Source organism: Arachis hypogaea, chromosome 19 (assembly GCF_003086295.3).
Source record: "Arachis hypogaea cultivar Tifrunner chromosome 19, arahy.Tifrunner.gnm2.J5K5, whole genome shotgun sequence".
In the NCBI taxonomy this organism is placed as follows: domain Eukaryota; kingdom Viridiplantae; phylum Streptophyta; class Magnoliopsida; order Fabales; family Fabaceae; genus Arachis; species Arachis hypogaea.
Window position 1 is genome coordinate 119566878 of NC_092054.1, and position 6293 is coordinate 119573170.

General features: G+C 42.4%; 1 non-coding gene across 1 annotated transcript; it reads left to right on the plus strand.

Annotated features, from left to right (window-relative positions):
• Positions 1-2565: 2565 nt before the first annotated feature.
• Positions 2566-2673, plus strand: LOC112781694 (small nucleolar RNA R71). Its single transcript, XR_003192454.1, has one exon. It is a non-coding gene; the product is annotated as a small nucleolar RNA R71 (small nucleolar RNA).
• Positions 2674-6293: the final 3620 nt, after the last annotated feature.

The following is a 6293-nucleotide window of genomic DNA, read 5'->3' on the forward strand; positions in this document are numbered from 1 at the left end:
CATTAGATGTTCATGGGGGTCCTTGATCCCATCGTACTTCATGTCGGTAGGTTTGTCGAAACCTTTGGGGAGTTTCGCTCTTAAGATTCTTTCTGTGAAGGGTGTAGCTCCCATTATTGTGTGGTCGTTTCTTGTGCACTTGGTATTTCGGTATCTTCGATCTTCGTCTGAGTCGTGTTGACGACTTAGATCTCGGGAAGCGCTGCGGTTGTGTTTCTTGTTGTACTGTTGTTCCGGCGATTTCTCGTGATGGTGGTCGCGTGAGGCGCTGCGACCGTCTCTCCTATCGTGTCGTCGGGTTGGTGACCTGCCGCGGCAGGATCTTGATCTGGAAGTTGCCTGGCTTCCGTGTTCGTTGTTGTGTTTTTCTCTATTGGTTAGTTTGCCTTCGAGCTCCTGGACCCGAAGGCAGAGGTCCTGGATGATCTGTGCCGCTTTGTCCCTAGCTTTCTCGGGATGTCGTTGGTCCGTGACGACGTAGTCATTCGTGTGGTAGATAGTACTTGCTATTCTTGCTTGGTTCGTGATTTCCCGGTGTTCTGGGGTTGGATGAAGCGGTCGGGAGTCATCCTGGCTTGAGGGGGTTTCCTCTAAGACGTCCCCCATCCGGCTTGGCTGGCGCAAGTTCCCCACAGACGGCGCCAATGTACGAGATGTCTTTGGTACGGGTTTGAAGGGTGGATCGGGAACCTGCGGATCAAGGCTGAAGCCGGGTCGCTTGACTGGAGCAATGGGGGGAGGTACCTGCAAAGACACTTCGACGCTCAAGTCAGAATGGATCTAAGAGGTATAAGGTATGTGGAATTAATGAATACCTGGAGGGGCTTGGGTCCCCTATTTATAGGTGGTGATGAGTATCTTATCTTATCTTATCTGGTTAAGATAAGATGGACGAGTGAATTCAAAAGTTGGTTAGGAGCTCTGGAGGGCCGGTTTTTGGGCCTTTTGAGCGAGGTGCGGGTCGGACCTGGGTAGCTGGTGGACGAATTGTGAATCACACTTTTCACAACTAGTACCACTGACCAGCAAGTGCACTGGGTCGTCCAAGTAATACCTCACGTGAGTAAGGGTCGAATCCCACGGAGATTGTTGGTTTGAAGCAATCTATGGTTATCTTGTAAATCTTAGTCAGGAAGTCAGTTATGTTTATCAGTTGAATTGCAAATAAACAATAGAGCATGGATTAAAGGTTACTTGTTATGTAGTAATGGAGAATATGTTGGAGTTTTGGAGATGCTTTGTCTTCTGAATCTCTGCTTTCCTCTGTCTTCTTGTTCACGCACGCACGTCCTCCTATGGCAAGCTGTGTGTTGGTGGATCACCGTTGTCAATGGCTACCTTCCATCCTTCCAGTGAAAACTACGCTCACACGCTCTGTCACAGCACGGCTAATCACCGGTTGGAATAGGATTTACTATCCTTTTGCATTTGTCACTAACGCCCAGCCTTCAGGAGTTTGAAGCTCGTCACAGTCATTCAATCCTTGAATCCTACTCGGAATACCACAGACAAGGTTTAGACTTTCCGGATTCTCATGAATGCCGCCATCAGTTCTAGCTTATACCACGGAGATTCTGATTAAGGAATCTAAGAGATACTCATTCAATCGTATATAGAACGGAGGTGGTTGTCATGCACACGTTCATGATTTGAGGAAGGTGATGAGTGTCACAGATCATCACCTCCATCACAGTTAAGCGCGAATGAACATCTTAGATAGGAACAAGCGTGTTTGAATGGAAAACAGAAATACTTGCATTAATTCATCGAGACACAGCAGAGCTCCTCACCCCCAACAATGGGGTTTAGAGACTCATGCCGTTAGAAAATACAAACTTTTGGATTCTCTTCTGTATTGCTTGGGAGAGTACTAGGAGGGATTTCAGTGATCCTTTTACTCAGCTGGCCCACTTGTGCTTCCAGATTTCTAATGGAAGATCTTGTTTTATTCATGAAACTTATAGTGGCCTTAGACAGATCAGAGACTAAGTTTGCTAAATTAGAAGTATTTTGTTCAGAGTTCTCTGTCTGTTGCTGAGTGGATGATGGAAAAGGTTTATTATTGTTAATCCTGTTTCTTCAACCATTATTAAAGCCTTGTTGAGGCTTTTGATCCTTCCATGAGAAATTTGGATGATTTCTCCATGATGAGTTATAGGTGTTTCCATAAGGTTCACCTAAGTAATTTACCTCTGCTATTGTAGGGTTCTCAGGATCATAAGCTTCTTCTGCTTGAGAAGCCTCTTGAGTACTGTTGGATGCAGCTTGCATTCCATGCAGACTCTGAGAGATCATATTGACTTGCTGAGTCAATATTTTGTTCTGAGCCAATATGGCATTCAGAGTATCAATCTCAAGAACTCCCTTCTTCATAGGCGTCCCATTATTCACAGGATTCCTTTCAGAAGTGTACATGAACTGGTTATTAGCAACCATGTCAATGAGTTCTTGAGCTTCTGCAGGCGTTTTCTTTAGGTGAATGGATCCACCTGCAGAAGTGTCCAGTGACATCTTTGATAGCTTAGATAAACCATCATAGAATATATCCAGGATGGTCCATTCTGAAAGCATGTCAGAGGGACACTTTTTGGTCAACTGTTTGTATCTTTCCCAAGCTTCATAGAGGGATTCACCTTCTTTTTGTCTGAAGGTTTGAACATCAGCTCTAAGCTTGCTCAGCTTTTGAGGAGGAAAGTACTTGGCTAAGAAAGCCGTGACCAGCTTATCCCAAGAGTTCAGGCTGTCTTTGGGTTGAGAATCCAACCATAATCTAGCTCTGTCTCTTACAGCAAAAGGGAAAAGCATGAGCCTGTAGACTTCAGGATCTACTCCATTAGTCTTAACAGTATCACATATCTTCAAGAACTCAGTTAAGAACTGAAAAGGATCTTCAGATGGAAGTCCATGAAACTTGCAGTTCTGCTGCATTAGAGAAACTAATTGAGGTTTCAGCTCAAAGTTGTTTGCTCCAATGGCAGGAATGGAGATGCTTCTTCCATGTAAATTGGAATTAGGTGCAGTAAAGTCACCAAGAATCTTTGGTGCACGAATTGTGAATCACACTTTTCACAACTCGTACCACTAACCAGCAAGTGCACTGGGTCATCCAAGTAATACCTCACGTGAGTAAGGGTCGAATCCCACGGAGATTGTTGGTTTGAAGAAATCTATGGTTATCTTGTAAATCTTAGTCAGGAAGTCAATTATGTTTATCAAGTGAATTGCGAATAAACAGGAGAGCATGAATTAAAAGTTACTTGTTATGCAGTAATGGAGAATATGTTGGAGTTTTGGAGATGCTTTGTCTTCTGAATCTCTGCTTTCCTCTGTCTTCTTGTTCACGCACGCACGTCCTCCTATGGCAAGCTGTGTGTTGGTGGATCACCGTTGTCAATGGCTACCTTCCATCCTTCCAGTGAAAACTACGCTCACGCGCTCTGTCACAGCACGGCTAATCACTGGTTGGTTCTCGATCCGGTTGGAATAGGATTTACTATCCTTTTGCGTCTGTCACTAACGCCCATCCTTCAAGAGTTTGAAGCTCGTCACAGTCATTCAATCCTTGAATCCTACTCGGAATACCACAGACAAGGTTTAGACTTTCCAGATTCTCATGAATGCTGCCATCAGTTCTAGCTTATACCACGGAGATTCTGATTACAGAATCTAAGAGATACTCATTCGATCGGATATAGAACGGAGGTGGTTGTCAGGCACACGTTCGTGGTTTGAGGAAGGTGATGAATGTCATAGATCATCACCTTCATCACAGTTAAGCGCGAATGACCATCTTAGATAGGAACAAGCGTGTTTGAATGGAAAACAGAAATACTTGCATTAATTCATCGAGACACAGCAGAGCTCCTCACCCCCAACAATGGGGTTTAGAGACTCATGCTGTCAGAGAATACAAAGTTTAGATCTAAAAATATCATGAGATGCAAAAATAAGTCTCTAAAAGTTGTTTAAATACTAAACTAGTAGCCTAGGTTTACAAAAATTGGATAAACTATGATGGATGATGCAGAAATTCACTTCTGGGGCCCACTTCCGTGTGCTGGGGCCCACTTGGTGTGTGCTGGGGCTGAGACTTAAGCAATTCACGTGCAGAGGCCATTTGTGGAGTTGAACGCCAGTTTTTGTGCCAGTTTGGGCGTTCAACTCCAGTTTTTGCTCCTTTTCTGGCGCTGGACGCCAGACTTGGGCAGAGGACTGGCGTTGAACGCCGGTTTACGTCGTCTATTCTTGTGCAAAGTATGGACTATTATATATTGCTGGAAAGCCCTGGATGTCTACTTTCCAACGCAATTGGAAGCACGCCATTTCGAGTTCTGTAGCTCCAGAAAATCCACTTTGAGTGCAGGGAGGTCAGAATCCAACAGCATCAGCAGTCCTTTTTCAGCCTAAATCAGATTTTTGCTCAGCTCCTTCAATTCCAGCCAGAAAAATACCTGAAATTACAGAAAAACACACAACTCATAGTAAAGTCCAGAAATATGAATTTTTCCTAAAAACTAATAAAAATAGACTAAAAACTAACTAAAACATACTCAGAACTATATGAAATTATCCCCAAAAAGCGTATAAAATATCCGCTCATCACAACACCAAACATAAACTGTTGCTTGTCCTCAAGCAACTAGACAAATAAAATAGAAGACTAATAGGTTGAGAAGCAATAATATCTCAGAGTTTTTTTTTTATTGAAGCTCAGATCCTAATTAGATGAGCGGGACTAGTAGCTTTTTGCTTCTGAACAGTTTTGGCATCTCACTTTATCCATTGAAGCTCAGAGTGATTGGCATCTATAGGAACTTAGAATTCAGATAGTGTTATTGAGTATCCTATTTCAGTATGATGATTCTTGAACACAGCTATTTTATGAGTCTTGGCCGTGGCCCTAAGCACTTTGTTTTCCAGTGTTACCACCGGATACATCAATGCCACAGACACATAACTGGGTGAACCTTTTCAGATTGTGACTCAGCTTTGCTAAAGTCCCCAATTAGAGGTGTCCAGAGTTCTTAAGCACACTCTTCTTTTTGGAGTTGGACCTTGACTTTAACCGCTCAGTCTCAAGTTTTCACTTGACACCTTCACGCCACAAGCACATGGTTAGGGACAGCTTGGTTTAGCCGCTTAGACCAGGATTTTAGTCCTTTAGGCCCTCCTATCCACTGATGCTCAAAGCCTTGGGATCCTTTTCAATTGCCCTTGCCTTTTGGTTTTAAGGGTTATTGGCTTTTTCTGCTTGCTTTTTCTTTCTATATTTTTTTTTATTTTTTTTATTTTTTTTATTTTTTTTTCTGCAAGCTTTGTTCTTTGCTGCTTTTTCTTGCTTCAAGAATCATTTTTATGATTTTTCAGATTATCAATAACATGTCTCATGTTCATCATTCTTTCAAGAGCCAACATATTTAACAGTCTTAAACAACAAATTCAAAAGACATATGCACTGTTCAAGCATTCATTCAGAAGATAGAAAGCATTGCCACCACATTTAACCAATTAGAATTTCTTTTATTGAACTCGAAATTTTATTGCTTCTTATTCAAGAGATCTACTATCTTATTCATGTTTAATGATGATGAGAAAAATAAACTATAGCTTAATTGGAGATAAAATCAAATAGATACTAATTACTATTATATGACTTCTAAGGTAAACTTTTATAAGGACACTGTCACAGAGTTAAGGCAGAAATTGGAAATTAACAACCTTTATTCTGGGGGCACGGGGGTTCCTCTGATCCTTGGGATGCTTGGTCCTACAAGAGAAGACTTTTGGCGCTTCAGTTCCCTTAAGTCACGCCCCTGCTCCTCTTGTTCCTTAAACATATAGGTCAGCATTTGACTGTGTTCCTTCTGTTGTTTTATTATTTGCTCCATAGCTTCTTGTATCTTGGTGACAGACGTCTCAAGATATTCCCAATATTCCGCTTGAGGAATCTCTGGGAGGAATTCCTGTGCTCTCTTCTTGATAGGATCCTCCTGTGCTTGTTGTCTCTCCATTGATGCTTTGGTGATTGACTTTTCAATTAGGATATATTCAGTTATTCCCATCCTTACTCTAGCGTCCTTGCAGAGCAGAGAAATCACGCTTGGATAAGCCAACCTGGCCTCTTTTGAATTTTTGTTAGCAATCTTATAGAGCTCAGTTGAAATCAGCTGATGAACCTCCACTTCCTTTCCCATCATGATGCAATGGATCATCACTGCTCTTTTAACTGTGACTTCAGAGCGGTTGCTAGTAGGCAACAGAGAACGCCCAATGAAGTCCAGCCATCCTCTGGC